The 22,410-nt window shown below is 38.8% G+C and overlaps 1 protein-coding gene across 3 annotated transcripts in view; it reads left to right on the top strand.

Annotated features, from left to right (window-relative positions):
• The window catches only part of PGR (progesterone receptor), a 71,564-nt gene that overhangs the window by 5,814 nt on the left and 43,340 nt on the right, over positions 1 to 22,410 (top strand). The gene's annotated exons all lie outside the window — the stretch shown is intronic.

Genomic DNA, 22,410 nt, shown 5'->3' with positions numbered 1-22,410 from the left:
TTTTGATTTATGCCAAAGATATTCTTTCCCTGATTTTGCCTTTCTCTTGCTTAGATCTAAATTGAAGATAACAACCATAGGTACTTCTTAGGGTTGCTATAATGATTAAGTTAATACACATAGAGTATTTGAAAGAATGCTGGCCATAATTGTGAGCATCTCTATTAGTGGTGTTTTTATATATAAGGAGTTTATTATGGTGTTATAGTATAATAACATCTATGGATGTTAAACATTTAGGCAAAGGCTCTCACTAAATGTCTTAATAATTCTGTAACATGAAAGGGATTGGTAAGGTCTGTGAGTTTGGGCAGAGGAAAGGTAGTTGTGGGTTGGAATGATAGAGGAAGACTTCATGGAAGATATGAACCTCCCCTGGTTTATAAAAAAATAAATAAAAGTCTGAGGATTGAGGAGAGATTTTTAAGTGTGAGAGTTTGCAGGAATGAGAAAGATTAATAGAAGAACTATCACAGTTAGACATAAATACCAGGTTTGAAGTCCTAATGTAAAGCAGTGATATGTGATGGGCAATGAGCTAGTCCAAAGTAGAGCTACATATGGATGCCAGTATGGCCAGAAGTTGAAAATCAGTAGGCAACAATATAGATACTAACATTACCAAGGGTAGTGGTGAAGTGGTAAAATTATAAAGTGCTTTCTGTATGACAGTGACTAGTGTTTTACAGGTGTCAACTTATTCCTGATAATGTGGGTATTCTTATTATCACATTTTACAAATGAGGAAACTAGGGACCTGCATTCAGCTGCTTTAATCACAGTTAAGGAAGTGGTGGCATCAGTATTTAACCCCACCAGCTGTGACTCCAGAAACACTGCTGTAGACCACTGTACATCCTTTCTCATGTTAGGAAATATGGCCAAAGAGAAATAGAGGGGTGGAAGAGAAAACATGAACCAGGTGATGACTTGTCTTAGAAAGGTAAAAGGAAATCTTAAAAAGGAGAACATAAGACCAGGTGGGATGAGCAGGATGTGATACAAATGAATGAATTATATCCACTTCACATTTAGGATGAAAATGACATGACATAGTCAAGGCTCAAGAACCAGTTTCCCCCCTCTCCTCCAAGTTAGTAGTGCAAAAGGATAAAGCCTGTGAAGTCAGCCTGGAGAACTGAAATGAGACAGAAGATGGAATAGGTGGAAAGAAAAAAAGATACCACTCAAGAAATAGGATACAGGGGTGGGGAGAGATGACGTCTCTTAACCTAAGTGAAACATTTGAGACAACAAAAAAGTGAATAGCTCAAAAAATGGTTGAATAGTTCATTGTATTGCTTTATCTAGACTTGTTGGATTGAAGTGAACCAGGAATTGGTGAGGAATTGTCTTTCAAAGAGATGAAATAATAGTGACCTGCCAGTCCTACAAATTCAAGCAAGTTATCCGGTGTTACGAAAAAAGACTAATCCTCATTGGCTTTTCTTTGCACTGAGACTAGTCGAGTGCTAGCAACAACTAGGCTAAGTGAACAAAATAATAAACGGATACTGACATGCTCTTTTTCTTGATTTTACTCCACAACAGCATTTGTGATGAATAAATTTGATGTAATATGGTTGAACACATGTTATAACAGAGTTGTAATGTATTATTATAAGTCATTAGGGTAAGTAGGCATTGTTGGACTTAATTGTATTGTAATATTATCTATATTATTTTATACAGGTTTTCATTACTCATAAATTGCCTTAATTACATTAGTTCATGAATTAATTTGTTGAGCACCTGCTATGTGGAGGCACTATACTAGATGCTGATAAGAGAGCAATAGAATGGGACAATCCTGACGGTGGAATTTATAGTGTAATAAGAAAGAGGGAAATTTTATCAATAAACATGTGCATAACTAACTGAAGTGGTAAGTAATTAGTTTATGCAGTGCCTGGACAACTAGAAAGTCTTGAACATTTAAAAAAATTGTGTGTGTACTGAGCATGTATAGGCTACTTTTCTTATTATTCACTAATATAATATGGTATAATGAGTATTGATAAAGTATTTACACTGTATTAAACATTATAGATAACCTAGATGTGCATAGATTGTATGCAAATACTATGCCATTTTATATAAGGGGCTTGAGCATCCTTGAGTTTGGGTATCTGCAGGGGGTTCTGAAACCAATATTCCATGGATACTGAGGGACAACTGTATTTACTGAGGAGGCCATGATTACACATCAACCTGGTGCCCAACTTTCCTCCATACTGCTTCTACTTAAGCAGTAGAAGGGGGGGAAGGTAAGCTGCCTTCACCCCCACAGGTGTCTAGGGGCCAAATACAGCACTTTTGTTCTTCAGATACTCTAGAACATTGAAATAGACTAACATAGAATGAACCTTATGGTAGAAAATTGGGGAGAAAAATTCGAGGTCACCCTGCATCATGAATGAAGGAAAAGAGCCTGGCTAGATGCAGCCAAGAACAGACAAAGATCGGCAGTACTCACTTGAAATCTCAATATCCGGAAAGCCCTGAAAACAAGTTTTTTTAGTTACTTGTCAACAATACCTAACTTGCATTCATTTGACAGCAAAGCTTGATGCAAACACACATAGAGATTTTGTGTTCTGTGTGAATATTCGTATATATTGTTGCATAAATGTTTATTTATGAAGTATTGCTGTATTTTATCTTTCTAAACTACATATGATTCTGAATTTTGAGTCAAACCTGGTCTAGAAAGTTTTAGCTAAGAGATTTTGGACATAATACTCAGCAATGAATTCATATATTGTTAAGAGTTGAGAGTGGTGCCTGCTGGCATCTTGCTAAGTAGCATTTCTGAAAATCAAAATGAAATGATTATAAACATTATTGCTATTCTTACCATATTTGATGAACTCTTATTACCATGTTGGTTTCTGCAGAGGACTACAAAAATAAATGAATCATAATACCTAACTTCATATAGTTTCTAATTCCATCAAAGAGATAAGACAACCCCATAAGCAAGTATAACATTGGTAATATAAACTGAATGTAGTCTTGATTTCAAGGAAAGAGATAATATTTAACTAGGGAGACAAAAAATATCTTTATGGAGAAGAGAGCATGTTACATGAGCTACTGAGAGTGCATGAGATTTTTTATAGCAAGAGTTTTAACAATGTACTATAAACACAAAGCATGGAATGAGAACAATTACAATTTGGCTAAAGCCAGAAACAGTCTGTTGTAACTTTATATATAAATTGTTTGTGTTTTTTTTTTCTAGGATGATCACTTTCATGGAATTTTCAAAGGCATTACTCCTCCCCCTTGTCCCCTCAAAGTTAGGTACCACTGCTTTAAAAGAGTGATGAGGATTATTATTATTAAACAGAAGGTTTACCAAAGTGGAGTTTGCAATTAACTGAATAGTTAGGGAGTAAGAACCCCCCTAAAGATTTTTGAGCAGTGTAGGAGCATATTCCAATGTATGCCTTAGGAAATTAATACATCAGCTGTGTATTGGAGGAATAGAAACAGTCTAGGGATAGCCCACTGAGAAGAATGCCTTCAGTGGATAAATTGGAGCCAAGTTTATTCGAGTAATTTAATGCAGAGAAATTAATTTGGGGGGTGCAGATAAAGGAATGTTGACCTAAGGAAGTAGGAAATTCATGATTACTTTATTAAATACAGAAATGATGTTGAAAGTAGTACTTGGAGGACAGATTATCCTTATGGCAATGGAAATAGACTTGAACAAAGATCATATGCCTTTGACTCGGAGAGAATATCTTGAAAACCAATATATGGCTTCTTTGAGTGTAGTTGATTTCAAATTATAATGAGGAATCTTCAAAAAAGTCATGTAAAAATGTGTATTATGAAAAAACTATACCAAAATAAGCTGCTTTTTATTTAGATTTTTGTATGAGCATTTTGAAGTACCCTCATAATATTATAGCTTACATAATAAACACCAGGATTTTGAAACAATATAATCTTTTGAGTATGATGAAACTTCTGAGACTTGAGAACATCGTAATATGTCAGTTCACTCACTCATCTGCTCATTTATACATTCATACAAAAACAACCTAATGCCTTCTCTGTGCCAGGATTTGTGTTATATGTTGGAACTCACTAACAAGCCAAATTTATAACTTAGTGAAAAAGATACTTGAACACAATATTAATATTAAAATAGAAACAATTCATGATAGGTAGGCACCAAGGATTATGGAAGATGGGAAACAACTGACTCTGGTGTGTAATTATTGGGGTTGAAGTGGGAAAGGATGAAGCCTGATTAAGCATTAGATGAAAGCACTAAATTTTAAAAATTAGTTTAATTGTACTTTGTAGCAGTGTTTGTGTTAACAGTAAAGACCACAGTTGTTGGTCTTTTGTTAAACTGAGCATTTTAGTGAATGTTTCTTTATCCAAAGATCAGTCCAGAATTGGAAAGATATGAAGAACTGAACTTTTCTGTATACAATTATAACAAAGTGGGGGAGTGCTATGGTTTGACACTTGATCACACCGAAACTATGTTGAAATTTAATTACTGATGATATGGTATTGAGAGGTGGTTGGGCCTTTAAGAGGTATTTGGGTGGTGGAACCTCCACCCCCATTAAAAGATTAAAGAGAATGGGCTAGTTTTCTCAAGAGTGGGTTACATATAAACCATCCATTCCCCTCCCCCTCACACACATGTACCTGCTTCCCTTCTGCTTTCCACCGTGTGTTGATGCAGGGAATCCCTCAGCAGATGCAGCTCCCCAGTCTTAGACTTCCCAGGCTCCAGACCTATGAGCCAAGTACACATCTGTTCTCTTTAAATTACCCAGTCTCAGGTATTCTGGTATAGAAGGGATTAGGTCACGAGAACAAATGCTTTGGGTTAATGCTGTTATGAAAGATACCCCCAGAGAGCTAGCTCACCCCTTCTACCGTGTAAGGACACAGTGAGAAGATACCATCTATGCCGAATCATCCAGTGCCTTGTTCTTGGACTTCCCAACCTCCAGAATGGTGAGAAATAAATTTCTGTTGTTTATAACCCACCTAGCTTATTATGTTTTGCTATAGCAGCCCTAATGGACTAAGACAATGTAGAACTCAGAACCTGAAGCAAAGTGCTACAATTTTGTCAGCAGTGGTTAAGGACATGTGATATAGGTCTTTGTCATTCACAGATTTCACTTAATCCAATGAAAAAAAATTTAGAAGCCCCCTTTGCATGTTCCTAAGTACTAGTGACAGATAGAAGTCCCAGTAAACAAGTTCTTGCTCTTTCTACTTTGATACAAGTAGCTGAAATAATACATGTTAAACAAGCTGGTGGCAAGCTAAATGCATTCAGCAAATATATTTGGAAAATATGTAGAACATACTGCTGAAGATTTAAAGAAATAAGTATTAAGAAAAGGTATTGTGTGTAGGGTTTACTAGACCAAAGAAACAACTGAGCTTCACAGGTCTTGATTTATGGTGAATTACTGCTATAAAGTGATCAAAAAACTCAAGAGAGGTGAGGTCAAATGACTATGGGGCTAATGAAATAATTGGGGGCAAGTTTGCACAACATGGTAACTGGTGACTCAAGGGCCCATGGTTCAGCACAAATCCCTCGTCAGTAGAACATCAGTAGAAAAGATCCTGGACTTCCTGAGCAGAGAGTCCAGGAAATATACTTAGTTGGTATGGATTTTGTCAGCTCTCCAGGGGAGGTTGGAGCAAATTACAATGGAAAGAGGCTGCCTGCTTTTTCTCAATTTAGCTTCATTCTCTTCTCCACTTTTGGGAATAGGAACCACCAATGACAGGAGCCATGGAAGGGTTCATTTTATCTGAGTTAACATTATCACAAGATGTGTTATGATTTTTTTACTGGTTGCTAGGCTGTTTCAGTAATAAAATATACCAGAAATGTTTAAGATGATTCAATAAAGCAAAGATAAGTAGGGACAATATAGTCTCAATAGTAACTGCTTTCTGTACTTCAAAAGTTTTTATGAGAAAACTGTGCTAAACACTGACAGCATTGTGGCTGTGATGTTAAAAAGATTTCCAGTTAAGGGTTAGGTAGTGTCACATGTAAAATTTATTTACTGCTTCTTTCAGAGGCAAGCTATATATTGTAGCACATAGGTTGAAGCCTTAAGTGAACAAAGCATTGCAAGATGTCATTACTGTGGTTAGTTGTTAACACAGGGCCCAGATAATACAGTAGAACCTTAATGATACATTGCAACGTGATGTGTTATGGCCATGAAAACTATCTCTTGCCACACAATAGCCTTTGACTGTACAGTACTTGCAAAGAGTTGTTAAATTTAAGACAAGCTACATGTTTAAGGGAAGGATGTGTTCTGTAAATTGCTGACATTTTGTATGACAAGTGTCTCGGTAGTACATAGGAGGTACATATTTAGCAGAAAAGATGCTTAAGTTGCCTGTTCAAGTTTAAAATGGTGTTCTTCATATAGAAAAAGGAAATAACTCTTTTTGAAAATGTGTATAGAGCATTTTGAAAAATAGGTGTTGTGGATGATTATGTTGCTATTTGATTTTGTCATGAAAGCATTATACAGGATCACAAATTTCATCACTACATAAACACATAGAAGCGGGCTTTTCTAACATGTTAAAAAAGAAGTTTCAATGGTGAGGTTCTGAAGATATTTAACAATAATAATAGCATTGACTGAATACTTATTACATGCCAGGAACTTGGCTAAATGAGACTCAAAGTGGTTGAATCACTCGCATAGGCAAATAGAGAATTAATGGCAGAGCTGAGATAGGAACCCCAAAAACCTTCTCCCTTATCCATTACATGACATCTTACCCATTACCTAGTGTCTCTGTCCTAATTTTTTGTAATAAACACTGACATCAGGGAGGAGAGAAGTTTGTTAGCTGAATTTCTGGAGAAAAGAAGCCTTGCATAACTGGTACATAGGCTTGAAAGATGAAGATCACGACTAAGGGAACTGCCCCGCAGTCTCAGTCTCCATGGCTTCTGGACGGCTGCCTTCTACCTTCTCCTCACTTTTCTGGCCTCTCTATCAGCTGATAACCTTGCTTCTGAATTTTTGGGAAAAAAATTTCTAAAACTCCTGCCACTACTTGTACTCCTGTGGCATCTGGCCCACAACCCATTTTTCTTTCTCTTAACTAGGGATCTGCTCCACTTCACTGGCAGCTCACCCCCTGTGCACTAGATCCAGACTCCTGCCCACTCAGAAGCAGGCTCAAGTAATTCTTCCCTCCCCTTAGGTCATTTTGTTACCTCTCCACTGGGCCATGACCATCAGCATGCAAACATCTTATTATTTCTCTCTTAAAACCAAAATACATCTGGTGATTTTACTCACCTGTCAGCCACTAAAAGTTTTTGCATAAAGTTCTACCAATGAGTTTTCTTTCCCCATTATCTCTTAAACCTAATCCAATGAATTTTTTTTTTTTGCCTTTGTCACTCCACCAAAACTTCCCTTGTTAATGTTTCCACATTGCTAAATCGGAGAGCCATCCTGAGTCCAATGTTATTTAACCTACTAATGCTGTTTGACAGTTGCTCGATCACCTTTCTGGAAGTTCTTCACTGGATTCTCGGGAGACTGACACCAGTCAGAATCTTCTTTAGCTTTTGAAGTGGTAGGGCCCATTGCTCAGTGTTCGGATCTCTTCCCTTCTGTTTATAGACTGACTTCTGTGGCGATCTAATCCAGTCTCGCAGCTTTAGATAATTCATCCCTATTGTGATCCCTCCTAAATGTCTGTCTCCACCACAGAACTTTCCCCTTAACTCCCGAGTTTTAGGTCTAAGTGTTTACCTGTTATCTTTATAGTATGAGTACTAAACAACTCAAACTAGTAAGTCCAAAGATTAGCTTCAGATCTACTTTGATTTTGTCTGGTAAACCAGTGCTTTTCCTTTGATATTCAAACTGCTTGGCAATCACCAGGGGTACTGGTTTAAGTGAAGATTGCTGAGCCCCACACCAGGCGGAGGAAATCAAGGTATCTAGAAAAGGGTTCCAGAAATCTGCCTTGCAATGAGCTATTCAGGTGTTTGCTTATGCACTCTTGACTCAGAGAGGAGCGAGGGACTTTCAGCTGTGAGGTGCCCTTGTCCATTTTGTTTTGGAGAAAGCCAGCTCTAGAATCAATGGGAAGGTGCACACAAAGGCTTGTCCAAGAGGCCAGTTCTAAGATTATTTAAACTATTCTCAGGTCTAGATCAGAGGATCTCCCATCCTTTGCTGAGAAAAAGCTACTTTTCATTCCCCAAAGCAGTAAGGTTAAAGTACAGAGGGCAGAGTTCTGTTGCTGCTACCAAGAAGGCTCCCTCCTCCAGAAAAAAATTCTAAAAGAGCCTACAGGGAGGGAGGATGGAGGCTTACACTTTTTGTGTCCTTATTATGTGCCAGACACTGCAGTAGACATATTATACTGTATTTAGCTCTCAGGAGTTGCTTGAGGAGTTACTACTATCCCTCTTTTCAGACAGAGGACTTGAAAAAAGGAAGGGAAGGTTAGTAACTTCTGTAATGTCACCCAGCCAGTAAGTAGTGGAGCTGATAAACGTAGTTCTGCCACACTGCCAAGGCGAAACTGCTTCTGCTACACCAGACCTCTCAGCACTGTTTGAAGTAAGACGTGCTAGTAGCAATTGATTTAAGAGATTTATGAGACTTGAAACTCTGATAGAAGTCTGGTCTTATATTTGAGGGCCTAGACCTAAATTAGGAAAATGTTAATTGACTATTGCCATAATTTACTTTTTTACAAAGCCAATTTCAGATGAGGTTGAGGAAACTCTGGAGAAGTGGAAGAGCATCTTGATTTCACCTGAAATCAAAAAAAGCAGAGTTTGCATATTAAACAATGAAGCTTAACATTCATAAATTCATGGGTTTTGTACTCAAGAAGAAAATATAAACTGCGTGAATATGAGATAAAGAATGAACAAATTACATGTGTGTTGTAATCTTATATTACAGTAGCACAATGATTTAAGCCACCTTGTTGGCAAACAGCGTGGTAATTTTCATGTTTTTATGTGAATGTTTTAAACCTCTTTCTCAATGGTATGTGTTATTTTTTTTAAAAAAATGTGTGTAGCATATTGTGCCTTTTCCTAAATGCCTACTGGCTAGCTAAATACATAATTGTAGGTGTCAGGTGTGGCTAGTTAGATGCTGCCTATAATTTGGTGTTTTACAAGTGAAAAGATGTGTAAATAATTACAAGCATCTCAAAGAGAGCCAGAAGGATGGTTTTGTTGAGAAAAGAAGTAGGAAAGCACCTTCAGGAAGGATGAAGGAGAGGCTGTTCTGTGTCAGAAAGAAATTAAATTTAAGAGAAATAAAGGAAAGAGGGAAAAATAATTCTGAGCAGTAACAGGAAGGACTGTGTTCCTTAAAAAAAATTCAATACTGGAATGTGTCATAAATAGAGTTCTAGAAACTGCTTGGCTCTGCCTTCAAAATATATCCAGGTCTGACCTCTCCCCACCTCACTGACCACTTTGGTTCAGGATACCGTTATGTTCCTTTCCATTTATTTCAATATCCTCTTAATCCCATGTCCCCCCTTGCCTTCCTAGAGCCTGTTCTTATCCTAGAAGTGAAAGTGATGCTGTTAAAATATGAGTCAGATTGTATCATTCCTCTTCTCAAAGCCCTCTACTTGCACTGTATTTCTGTCACAGAAATAATCCAAGTTTTCATAGGACACCAAGCCCTATTGCACTCCTGATCCTACTTTCTACTCCTGTTCTTTCTGGCTCTATCAACTCTCCCATTACCAACTTCCTGAAATGGTCCAGGGCACCGCTCAGTATCTTGGCAATTGGCTCTTTCCTCTCTCCTTCCTTTTCCCCAAACTCTTCCCACATCCAGCTCAACCTAACTTCCATCTCCAGTGGATGTCCTGAAGAATTCCAAACATCAATGATTGCCAGTTTCTCATTTAATTGTTAGCATTCTCCCACTAAGAGTGCTGTCAAGTTGTCTAATTTAATACTTCTATCAATAACAGATTAAGAATGGGCACGTGGCATAGCAGCTGAGAAGATGCCTGGGACACCTGCATCCCATATCAGAGTGCCTGGGCTCAAGTTCAGGTTCTGCTTCCAATTCTAGCTTCCTGCTAATGTGTAACCTAGGAGGCAGCAGATGATGGCCCTGGTACTTTAGTCTTCACCATGGGAGAGACCTGCATTGGGTTTTAAGTTCCTGGCTTCTGTGTGGCCCAACAGTGATTGTAATGGGAACTTGGGGAGTGAACTAATGGATGGAAGATTTCTGTATCTGTCTCTGTCCCTACCTTTCAAATAAATAAATACAGCAATTTTAAAAAGTATTAAGCAAATTAGATCTTAAGACTAGCAAGTTCAGCAAATGTATGAATCAATCACAGAAAATAGCCACCTGGGGTCTTTTTTATACTGTATAATCAGCAGCTAGAACAGTGTTGGCGCAATGGTTAATATTCAAAAGGTATTTGTTTACTGAATGGTCATTATCATTACCTTTTAAGGATGTATCTTTGTCTGTTATGGTGCCACAGGTTTTATGTTATTTAAGGCTCAAAATGACAGCTGACCTGTTATTTCCCAGATGAGGGGTATGAAGCACCAAGCTGTTAAATCATCTATTCAAGATCATAGAGCTAATAGCTGGTAGAACTTGGATAACAAAAGTAGATTTAGCCATAAAAGAGACATTTCACTTTGTAAGTCGAAAGGAATCACTGCTTCCCAAGAAAATACAATTTTAAATGCTGCTCTTTTGCATTTATTGGAAAATTTACAGTTTTTCTTTAAAAAGAAAATGTCAAACATGATTTTAAATGAGACCAAAAACCTGGTTAACTACCAAGAAAAAAAAGTGGGCAGACCTCAGACTCCCTTTTTGAAGTACTGAATGGCTGGAATAGGCTAGAGTTCTATCAAGTTAAGTTGCATTTCATGAGTGAAGACACTATATAGTACGTGCTTAGATATCTAAGAGTTTAAGCATATGCCCAATGTTGTCTGAAGCACTTGTCTGTATGATATTTGAAGAACACTGGGATTCCTGCTGTGGCCTGTGGTTCAGGGTGTAGCTTAGCAGATTTCCTGGTATAAGAGACAGGAGCGGGGCCAGTGGTGTGGCACAGAGGGTTAAGCCTCTGCCTGCAGTGCCAGCATCCCATATGGGTACCAATTTGAGTCCCAGCTGCTGCACTTCTGATCCAGCTCTGTGCTATGGCCTGGGAAAGCTGTGGAAGATGGCTTGGGACCTGCACTCACGTGGGAGACCCAGAAGTTCCTGACTCCTGGCTTTGGCCTGGCCCAGCCGCAACTCTTGTGGCCATTTGGGGAGTGAACCAGTGGTTGGAAGATTGATCTCTCTTTATCTCTGCCTTTCAAATAAATTGATAAATGTTTAAAAAGAGAGAGAGAGAGAAAGAGAGAGAGAAGGGGGGGGGGGGGGACAGGAGCACCCTCCTCTGCTTGCTCTGCTGACTGCCAGGCTGTTGTAGTTTGAGCCAGGAGCTCCTTTCAGGTGTCATGCGCTCATGTCTTCGTGTCTGGTACCCAGTGCACATTTCTTTGCTGACATGTTCTGTATCACATCAGTTCCTAGTTCAAGACTCTTTAGGTCTACTTTTCTCCTTGGGGAAACTAAATAGCTATGTAATATCTATTTTGTTGTATGAACACATGAAATAAGTTGGTTTACTTTATTGTTGCATTAGTCTATAATGGTGCTCAATGAGATTTTGTTTCCTTCCATTCTTCTTTCCCTTGGCCTCTCTTCTTTTCTTTACTTTTATTAAGATACTCTAACCAGTTCCTTATTGCACAGCCCTCGTTCACACCCTGCCAAGTGTTCATTCCTCCCTTCTGTCTTTTTTTTTTTTTTTTTACTTGTTTGACAGATAGAGTTAGACTATGAGAGAGAGAGAGACAGAGAGAAAGGTCTTCTTTCCATTGGCTCACCCCCCAAATGGCCACTCCGGCCGGAGCTACGCCAATCCAAAGCCAGGGGCCAGGTGCTTCTTCCTGGTCTCCCATGCCGGTGCAGGCGCCCAAGCACTTGGGCCATCCTCCACTGCCCTCCTGGGCCACAGCAGAGAACTGGACTTGAAAAGGAGCAGCTGGGACTAGAACCTGGCACCCATATGGGATGCTGACGCCACAGGCAGGGGATTAACCAAGTGAGCCATGGCGCCGGCACTCCTCCTTTCTCTTTTAACTTCAGTTTTATGTGACCAGCTCCCAATTAACTATTGGGAAAAACTAGTTGCAAATTCCGTCTCTTCTATGTGCATCTTTAGAATACTTTGGATTTTTGAAGAAGGCACTAAAAAAAAATTGTACAGTGAACCTTTTTACTCAGTTATTTGAAAGTAAGGTGCAAACATCATGATATTTTACCTGTTAATACTTCAAAATTAATATCCTAAAGACAAGGATATTCTTTTTTAAATATTTATTTATTTATATGAAATGCAGTGTTATAGAGAAAAGGAGAAAGAGAAATTTTCCATCTGCTGGTTCACTCCCCAAATGGCCACAATAGCCAGTGCCAGGCCACTCCAAAGCCAGAATCCAGGAGGTTTTTCCAGGTTGCCCACATGAGTGCAGGGACCCAAGCACTTGAGCAATCTTCTGCTACTTTTCCCAGGCCATTAGGAGGAAGCTGGATTGGAAGTAGCACAGCTAGGACTCCAACCAGTTCCAATATGAAATGCTGGTTCTGCAAACAGCAGCTTTACTTGCCATGCCACAATGCCAGCCCCAAGGATATTCTTTATTATAACAGCAACATTGTTACTCCTGATAAATTTAATGTTGATACAATAATTTTCTAATATTTATTGAATATTAGAATTTCTTTCTATGTTCCGAAAACGTGCTGTATAGAATCATTTTTCTCTATTCAGAATCCAATGAAGGACTATGCGTTTCTTTAGCCAACAATTCCATTTAGTTTCCTTTAACCTAAAAAAATCTTGGATCTTTTTTGTCATTCAGGACAGGCTAGCTGTTTAGTAGAAAGCCCCACAATCTGAATTTGTCTTATTTTTCCCCAACATGATTAGATTCATATTAAACTTTTTGACAGTAGTACTACACAGGTCAACAATGCTCAGACACTCCAGTCTCATGATGATCCCTTTACTTGTTTAAACATTGTTGAGAGCCTGAAAATTATCTTGTATGTGGATTACATCTGCCAGTATTTATATATTAGAAATTAAAACATAATTTCTGAACTTTCTATTAATTAATTCTTAAAATAACAGACCTATTAGATACTCTTTTTTTCAAACCAAAGACTATAATGACAAGCATTGCATTGTTTTAGAGTTTTAGAAGTCATTCTAATGTCTGCTTTAACAGAAGTCAGCTGGATCCTCATATTTACATCCATATTCAGTCTGTTGTAATATGTTGTTTTGGTTGAAGAATGAGAAGAAAACGTGACCTCACAGAGACATGTAGTTGGAAAACAGAGAAGTATTTTGTCTTTCAGACTTGATGAGTGGTGATCCTTTTTTTTAAGGGTTGCAAAGGATGATTTTCTGATTTTATTATTGTTTCTGATTTTATCAGTTATACGTTTTTTATAGTTCTTTCTTTGTTCCTTTTAAAAGGCAACTCTAATTTATAATAGAAAGCCTAATATATTCTTGATGATTTACATTTAATTACCAACTTTTAAGCTAATTTTAAAATGTGCTCTAGTAGCTGTCAGTGGTTGCCAGTGAATTTTTTCTTCTCTTATTCTTTTTTTGTTTGTTTGTTTGTTTCTCTTATTCTTTCCATTCCATGTGTCATTATGCATTCATGACTATTTGAATGAATGCTGTGTTCGAACTGTCTTAAGTCATTTTCTGTTTCTAACACTACAACATTATAGATTGGGTAAGTTATAAAGAAGAGAGGTTTATTTTGACTTACAGCACTGGCCCAATTGGGAGCCACTTCTGGTGGTGGCAGAGTCCCAAGGCAGCACAGGGCATCACATAGTGACAGAAAAGGAGTAGAGAAGAGAGCTAGTCAAACTGGCTACCCACTCTTGAGATAACTCATTCACCCATGAAACCAGTACTTTCCTTGGAGGATTAATCTATTTATGAAGGCAGAGCCCTATTAAAGTCCTCTTTAAAGTCCCATCTCTTAGGCCAGCGCCACGGCTCAATAGGCTAATCCTCTACCTGCGGCGCCCGTTTCTATCTCGGTTGCCCCTCTTCCAGGCCAGCTCTCTGCTGTGGCCCAGGAAGGCAGTGGAGGATGGCCCAAGTGCTTGGGCCCTGTATCTGCATGGGAGACCGGGGAAAGCACCTGGCTCCTGGCTTTGGATCAGCCACAGCGGCCATTGGAGGGTGAACCAACGGAAAAGGAAGACCTTTCTCTCTGTCTCTCTCTCTCTCACTGTCCACTCTGCCTGTCAAATAAATAAATAAATAAATAAATAAAGTCCCATCTCTTATTACCTCATATTGGGAATTAAATTTCAACATGAGTTTTGAAGGTGACAAATCATACGTTTTTATACAATTTTATTAGCCCTCAGTCAAGTCAAATCCTCAAATCCTCTGTCACAACAAAGCATCTCAGGCTTAACGTGTACATTTATTTAAAATAAAAAACTTATTTGAAAGGGAGAGTTACAGAGAGGGTTTGGGGAAGGTGGGAGAGGGAGAGAGTGAAAGTGAGCACATGAGAGAAAATCTTCCATCTGCTGGTTCACACTCCAGATGGTCACAAAGGCTGGGACTGGGCAATGTTGAAGCCAAGAGCCTGGAATCCATCCATGTCTGCTTTCCTAGGCACATTAGTAGGGAATTGGATTGGAAGTGGAACAGCTAGGACTCGAACCAGTGCTCATATGGGATGCTGACATCGCAGCTGGTGGCTTAACCTACTAGACCGAAACATTGGACCCTCAAGTTAAACATTTCTTTCCCCAGTCCCAGATCATCCATTTCTTATGTGATACAAAATTGACACTAGGCATTGCCAAATGTCCTATAAAGGATGAGAGAAGGAGGTAAAATTACCCCTTGTTGAGAATTATTGGCTTACATTTATATTTCTAGCAATATTAAAATATTTACCAAATTGTTCCATCTATATGCATATGAGGGGGTCTTCAAAAAGCTTATGAAAAATGTGTGTTATGAAAAGAATATGCATGGATTAGAAATTTTTTCAACAAAAGTGGTCTTTAATTACATTTTCCATGAACTTTCTGAAATACTTTTGTATCTGTACGCGTATTTGTATGCATATGCATAATATCTGTGTGACCCCTAACAATAAACACACTTTGTAGCTTGTCTTTCCATCCCCTGCATGAAATTTTACACCAGTCCCAGAGTTTTTAATCAAAAGAACAATCCCATGTCTATAATCAAAATGCCCAGGCCAACGTTTTAGTCAAAATTCCAAAATCTCATTTCTTTTCGGATTTCCCCCTTGCCCCAGTGCAGCAGCACATGCTTGGGCTTGAAGTTTCCAGGGTAAAATGAACACGATCAGCTTCTTCTCTGTTTATCCAACTATACTCCTATGGACCCATTAGTACTTTAGTTGACCTCTCCAGGACCAAGGATGAGAAGTGAGGTTGGAGAGGGGCAGAGTTGTCTCCAGCAGGTAAAAGTGTAACTCTCACCAGCATTCCCGGCATTTGGTAGATCCTTAGAGCCTCTGCTTCTCCTGACTGCCTCTTCTGGTGGGTCCATGGAGCTGTTTCGCTGGGAAGTTCCAACTGTCATCTGACAGTGAAGGTGATGCCTCTCTTCTCTGCCACTTCTGATTGTGACCCTCAGCTCTGGACTCTGAGTGGGCAACCCTCTGTAGCCCTGTTGGATCACAGTGTCCTCCAGGTTATCCTTTTAGAACAATCTTTTAGCAGAAAGAAAGAAATTTTATTGACAAATATTGTCAGAAAAATACTCAAATTAAACACATGAAGCTTATGAAGTATTACCAAGTAAATGAAGCCATGTTACTATCACCCAAATGTATAAAGTTAAAAATCACTGGGCTTCCTGAAGCCCCATTTTGCTCTCTCTGGCCACTTTACCCACCACCACTCCAACTTCTAACATCAGAGATTGGTTTTGACACTTTGAGAACTTTATACTAATAGAACAATACAGTATTTTTCTGTGTCTACTTATTTCTCACATTATACTTATGTAACCCAGCCACATTTTTGAATGGGTTAGATAGATATTCATTCATTCTCATAGCTGTATAATGTTACACTGAATAAAATAGTTTATTTACATATTATGTACATTATTCTATAGATCATCATTTGCAACCTTTATGTCATTGTTTCATATTTGCACATGTGCTCAAACTTGTCCCTAAAGGTATTTTTTGTATTTATTTCTTATAGAATTCCTAGAAAATTTCAGTGATCCTATACCAGTCTTTGTTTTTTGGCACAGGTTCTTATACCATGTGGTAGTGAAAATTCACCCTCTATTATAGACTAAGATTTTATATAGCTTGTTTTGTTTTTAGTCATGGTTGATTTCTTCCCCCATCCAATGTTTTGGATAGATGTGTAATTTTTAAAATATATTTATTAATTTATTTTCATCTATTTAAAGGCAAGGCAACAGAGATCAAGAGCAGGAAGGAGGGAGGGAGGGAAGGGGGAGACAGAGATAGAGGTCTTTTACTGGTTGGTTCATTCTTCCAAATGTCTACAACTACCTGGGCTGGGCATGGCTGAAGCTAGGAACTCAGAACTCCATCTGGGTCTCCCATGTGGGTGGCAGGGACCCAAGCACTTAAGCCATCATCTGTGTCTCCCAGGATGCATTAACAGGAAGCAGGATTAGAAGGAGAGGTGCTGGGACTTGAACCAGAACTTCAATGTGGGATGTAAGGGTCATAAGCAGTGGCTTAAGCTGCTTCCTTACAATGCCTGCCTCCAAGAAATCATAATTCTTCAAGACTTTGGAAAAGGAGAGAGAAATATGTAGTGAAATGAGAAAAGAATTGAATATATATGTTTAATACATAAAGGAATAAAATAGAGAAAGTCAGTTTAGTACTCCCTGCAAATTGCAGACTTGGGAGCTGGTACACAGAGGGCAGATTCTTTCTACCACAAACTCACTGAATGTTGGATACAATTTAGAAGCATGCTTCCTGTCAGGGACAGAAAGAGAGAGAGAGGTGGGGTGGGGGCGGGAAGGAAGGAAGGAAGGAAGGGAGGGAGGGAGGAAGGGGAGGATCTCTGTGAACCATAAATGAAAGCCAGTCCCAAGAAGAACGAAATCTGTACTGTTGCAAATTTTAGTTATGAGTTCCTCAGGTTTGGAGAGGGGCTTAGGGAGAGCTAGACAGTATCTCCTAATTGAATGAACTCTCCTATTGTTTATGACTATGACATGCTTCTTGTTAGTGGTGGCTTCTAGCTTATAAATGCTTTGAATGTCTTCTGACTCCAGATGGAGAAGGTGTAGGGAGACAGCAAGAATGTTAGAAAATGGAATGTTGCAAATGAGTTATTTAATAGTGACTTGTTAAATACTGGCAATTTTATGTTGGACTAATGAGAAACAATAATGTGCAGTTTGAGCCCTCAACCTTTGGTTTATGAGGAATGAGCAAGTGTATCTGGACAAGGATGAATTTTTCAAAACAAGAGTATAAATTGAGGATTATTTTCTGAAGAAAAGTGCTAGCAGAGGTGGTTATGTTGGATTTGCAACCCACCAAGTTTAATATTTGACATATTTCCAGGATAATATTGTGACATGGTCAACAGATTTGTGCCTGAGATTTCTTCATCTGCATATACAGCCAGGTACATGATGGGATGGCACATGGAATAGGTGGCTCTTTCTGTATTCCTTGCATTCTTGGTGGCTCTGAGTCCTGACCAAGTGTTGTAGTGGCAGTGCCTGGGCGTCATGCCAAATTATCTGAGTCAGCTCCAGTTAGAATTGTCTGGCTGCAAAATTGCTTTGGCCAAAAGAAAAAAAAAATGCTTAGAGAAGACTAACCTCTAATTACACCCCTTTATTTTGCTTGCATGATGATTTGCTCGCACTTTGGCAACCCATGACATAGTGATAAAAGTGACCATAGCTGAGGGTAGACTGAGTTTCCATATTTCTTTAAGGCTTTCCAGATCTCAATGATATGAGTAATGCCAACCCTTTAACATAGTGACTTCATGCCAGTGGTCTCAATCACTTCACAAATATTAAAAATGTTCCTTTATACTCCAAGCATAAATACTGTACTTCTAAGCTCTTTTTCTCCCTCAAGATATGTAAATATTGCATTTTTAATGTAACTTTAATTTCCTTAATTATACTTGAAAATGTTTAAATTTATTTAGTACTATCAATTCTTTCATACAAGACTTCGTATGCTCTCTATCTATTGCTGACTGGGTTACATCTTCAGGAACCTCTTTAGGAAAATTGAGGGACCTTATTTCTTCATTTTATGTATATTTGAGAATATTTTTTCCTTGCCTGTATGTACATGAACATCACAAACACTAACAAACAGATATTAAGTGCCCTTGAATAACTTCACTTGATATGAAAATCTTAAATCACATCTACAATAAATCTAACTATATGTTTGGGAGTTAGCCATGTGATAAACATGATTATAGCATGAATTCATAATGTACTTGCTATTCGCCAGACCATTCTATGTTCTTATGTGAACACATGTAATCCTTAGATGCAACCCTAGGTATTAATATTATATTCATTTGTTTGCTAAAGATCTTTTAGCTAATAATAAATTGTGAGTTTTAATTTCAAATTTAAGTAGTACGGCTCCCAAGTCCCTACTCTTAACATCCTGTAATACCTCTCAAGAAAATTAGCCTAAAATATTTAGTAGTGTGACTTTAGGGATGTTATTTAATGAAAATAATAATCCTCTCATAATTTCTGTGATAATTAAATGAGTTAATACACATAGCTCATAACAATGCCTGGCATATATAATAAGTGCTTCTTGTTGTTATCTCGAGAATATTAAGCTGCAGATCTGAGCCTAGAACAAACAGTTACTGCTCTTTAGCACTAGGTAGAGTGTCAACAAATAACAGACATTTTAATTTAGTAGGAAAGAGGTGGATTATTTAATGCTAGCATTGTATTATAGCAGATACTCACTAATCAATTCTTATTGAATAAATAAGAATTTTGTGAAAGTGTAAAACCACTTCATAAATATTAATCAATAGATATTAAGTATTCTTTTGGTCTGACTAGACAGAATGGAAATATTTTGGTCTTTTCCTGTTGCAATCACAAAAACACATCAGACTGAATATAAACATGAGAACTTGCTTCTCACAGCTGGAGAGGATGGGAAGTCCCAGGTCGAAGTGCTACATATTTGGTGTCTTGTAAGGGCTTGATCTCTGCTTCTAGGATGGCACCTGTTGCTGTGTTTTCACATGGCAGAGGGAAAGGGAGAATAAGCTTGTGCCCTCACGCCCTTTTATGAGGACACTGATTGCATCAGTGAGGCTGGAGCATTCAGAACTTCACTCCTAAAGGCCCCTCTTCTTGATACTGTTGTACTGGGTGGAATTCAGCTTTCAGAATGAATTTGGGAGAAACACAGGCATTCAAACCCTAGCAGGAAGGAAACATGAAAATGAAAATAGTTCCATGGTAATGAAATTGTAGCTGATTTTCTGTTTTGAATTTCCTTAGTTTGTTTGAAGAATTCTCTAACAATATAGTGTATGATATTATAACCAGATAACCACTACATTTGACCTCACTTACGTTGAAAGCCTTGATTATGCTAAGCCACTTCATAAGAATAGTGAATGTACAAGGCAAATTACTGTATGCCAAAGAGTAAATGAAATTGTTAGAAGACATCAAATGTTCAACAGCCTCATTCAGTGACTAAGGAAAGTGTGGAGCCAGGGAATTCAGAGTGAAATAGATTTCCTTTCCTCTGCTGCTGGAATTTTGGGGAATGGAAAAATGTGATGAGAAAGCAAGATATCATTTGGAAAGAGAAAATATTTTATGAGGAAAGGGAGGTAAAATGATGGTACAAGATTTGAAAGCTGGGGGAAGGAATGGTTTTAGGAGGACAGAGAGCCTGAGAACCTTGGTAAAGAAATTCTTTTTCTGAGACAGTGAAGAAGGAGGTGCTGTTGTCAGTAATTGAAGAAGCAGAAGTGAAACAAATCAGCAGCACTCTACATGCAGTTGTTTTCACCAGGCTTGTTTTCTATGTTTATGGCCAAGGTGTATAGGATAGTACCATCTCCTTTCAAACAACTGTTACATCCTTGTGCACTACTTGCTTTGTCTTCTGTATAGTATGGAAAAATCTATTTTCTGTTATTTCTTCTGAAAGATTTGTATAGGGGATACACAGACAGATAGGCTGAGTGACTTACAAACATCATTTAGCAGAGATAGATTGATTGACAAACAAATATCTTACTCCCACAGTCACTCCTTTAACCTGGGTATATAACTCATGGGAAAGTCTAATCAGAGTGGTGTGCAGTACATTCTGCTAACCTGTAGTACAGGCATTATGTGCACAGAAGTGAGCATGAATATGAAGCTTCATAACTACCCTTATTAAAAAGAAAGCCCAACTCCAGGGACCCCAAATAAGACAATGAACATTAAGATGTGGCTGTACACAGACATAAGTTCATGGAGGAATACGTTTTAAGAAAAGAATATATTTTTCTAAAAATGCCCCAGATCAAGAACCATTGTGTCATCAGCTGTGGAACAGATATGGCCTTTTTGGGTTTTTGCCCTTTGCTACTTGTGCATATCCATCCTTTCCTCTGCTTGATTAAGTACATGTTTAAGGACCTCTGTAATCTTTCCTGCAAGCTTTGCTTGAAGAATGACTGTGATTTCTGATTTTGATGTTGACAGATGTAAAATACTGCAGGGAAATGTCACGATGTTTTAAAAAAATATTTATTTAACTTGGAAGGCAGAGAGAGAGAGATTTCCCATCTGATGGTTCACTCCCCAAATGGTTGTAAATGGATAGGGATAGGCCAGGCTAAACTCCATCCAGGTCTCCCATGTGGATGGCAAGGGCCCAAATACTGGAGCCATCTTCAGGTTCTTTCCCAATAGCATTAGCAGGGAGCTGGATGGAAAGCAGAGTAGCTGGGACTTGAACTGACACCCAAAAGGGAATGCTGTTACTGTAAATAGCAGCTTAACCAGCTGTACCACAATGCTAGCCCAATTTCATGATTTTTTTAAAAATTATCTGTTATACTTAAGGGATATGTGTAGTCTTGTAGTGTCAAAAGACAATCTGATTTAAAGGTATTTTTGGAAAAATAGAGTGCAAACAGTAAATTTTCCACTTAATTGATGGTTGCACATTTCAGCTGATATTTTCTCCAATTTCATTCAATCTTAACACATTAGATTGCTTCATACCATATTTAATGGGACATATTTGTGTTTTAAAAATCATCATTGTTGGCTGGCGCCATGGCTCACTAGGCTAATCCTCCACCTGCGGTGCTGGCACCCTAGGTTCTAGTCCTGGTTGGGGCACTAGGTTCTGTCCCGGTTGCTCCTCTTCCAGTCCAGCTCTCTGCTGTGGCCCAGGAGGGCAGTGGAGGATGGCCCAAGTGCTTGGGCCCTGCACCCGCAAGGGAGACCAGGAGGAAGCATCTGGCTCCTGGCTTTGGATCAGCGCAGCGTGCTGGCCGTGGTGGCCATCTGGGGAGTGAACCAACGGGAAAAGGGAGACCTTTCTCTCTGTCTCTCTCTCTCTCACTAACTCTGCCTGTCCAAAAAAAAATCATCTTTTTTTTTTTTTTTTTTTTTTTGACAGGCAGAGTTGGACAGTGAGAGAGAGAGAGAGAGACAGGTCTTCATTTGCCATTGGTTCACCCTCCAATGGCCACCGCGGCCGGCGCGCTGCAGCCAGCACACTGCGCTGATCCGAAGCCAGGAGCCAGGTACTTATCCTGGTCTCCCATGGGGTGCAGGGCCCAAGTACTTGGGCCACCCTCCACTGCACTCCCTGGCCACAGCAGAGAGCTGGCCTGGAAGAGGGGCAACCGGGACAGAATCCGGCGCCCCAACCGGGACTAGAACCCGGTGTGCTGGCGCTGCAAGGCGGAGGATTAGCCTAGTGAGCCACGGCACTGGCCCTATCATTGTTGAATATTGAGTTCATATTCCAGACTGTATCAAAAGCATAAGTAGTTTCCCTTACGTGAAATGACCCCAGGACAATGTGTTTGATTTCTATTTCTTCTATAATTCTTTCTTCTCCTTTATTGAGTACTCTTTTCTATTTTACATTGTTCTTTCATTATCATGGTTACTATTCACAGTGTTTTCTAATTTGTGGTCAAAGTAAACCAAGTACAGTAGTCAGTATAATAAAGGTTTTTTTTTTTAAAT

This window comes from Oryctolagus cuniculus, chromosome 1, assembly GCF_964237555.1.
Source record: "Oryctolagus cuniculus chromosome 1, mOryCun1.1, whole genome shotgun sequence".
NCBI classification, from domain to species: Eukaryota; Metazoa; Chordata; class Mammalia; order Lagomorpha; family Leporidae; genus Oryctolagus; species Oryctolagus cuniculus.
This window is presented reverse-complemented; position numbering and strand designations above follow the sequence as displayed.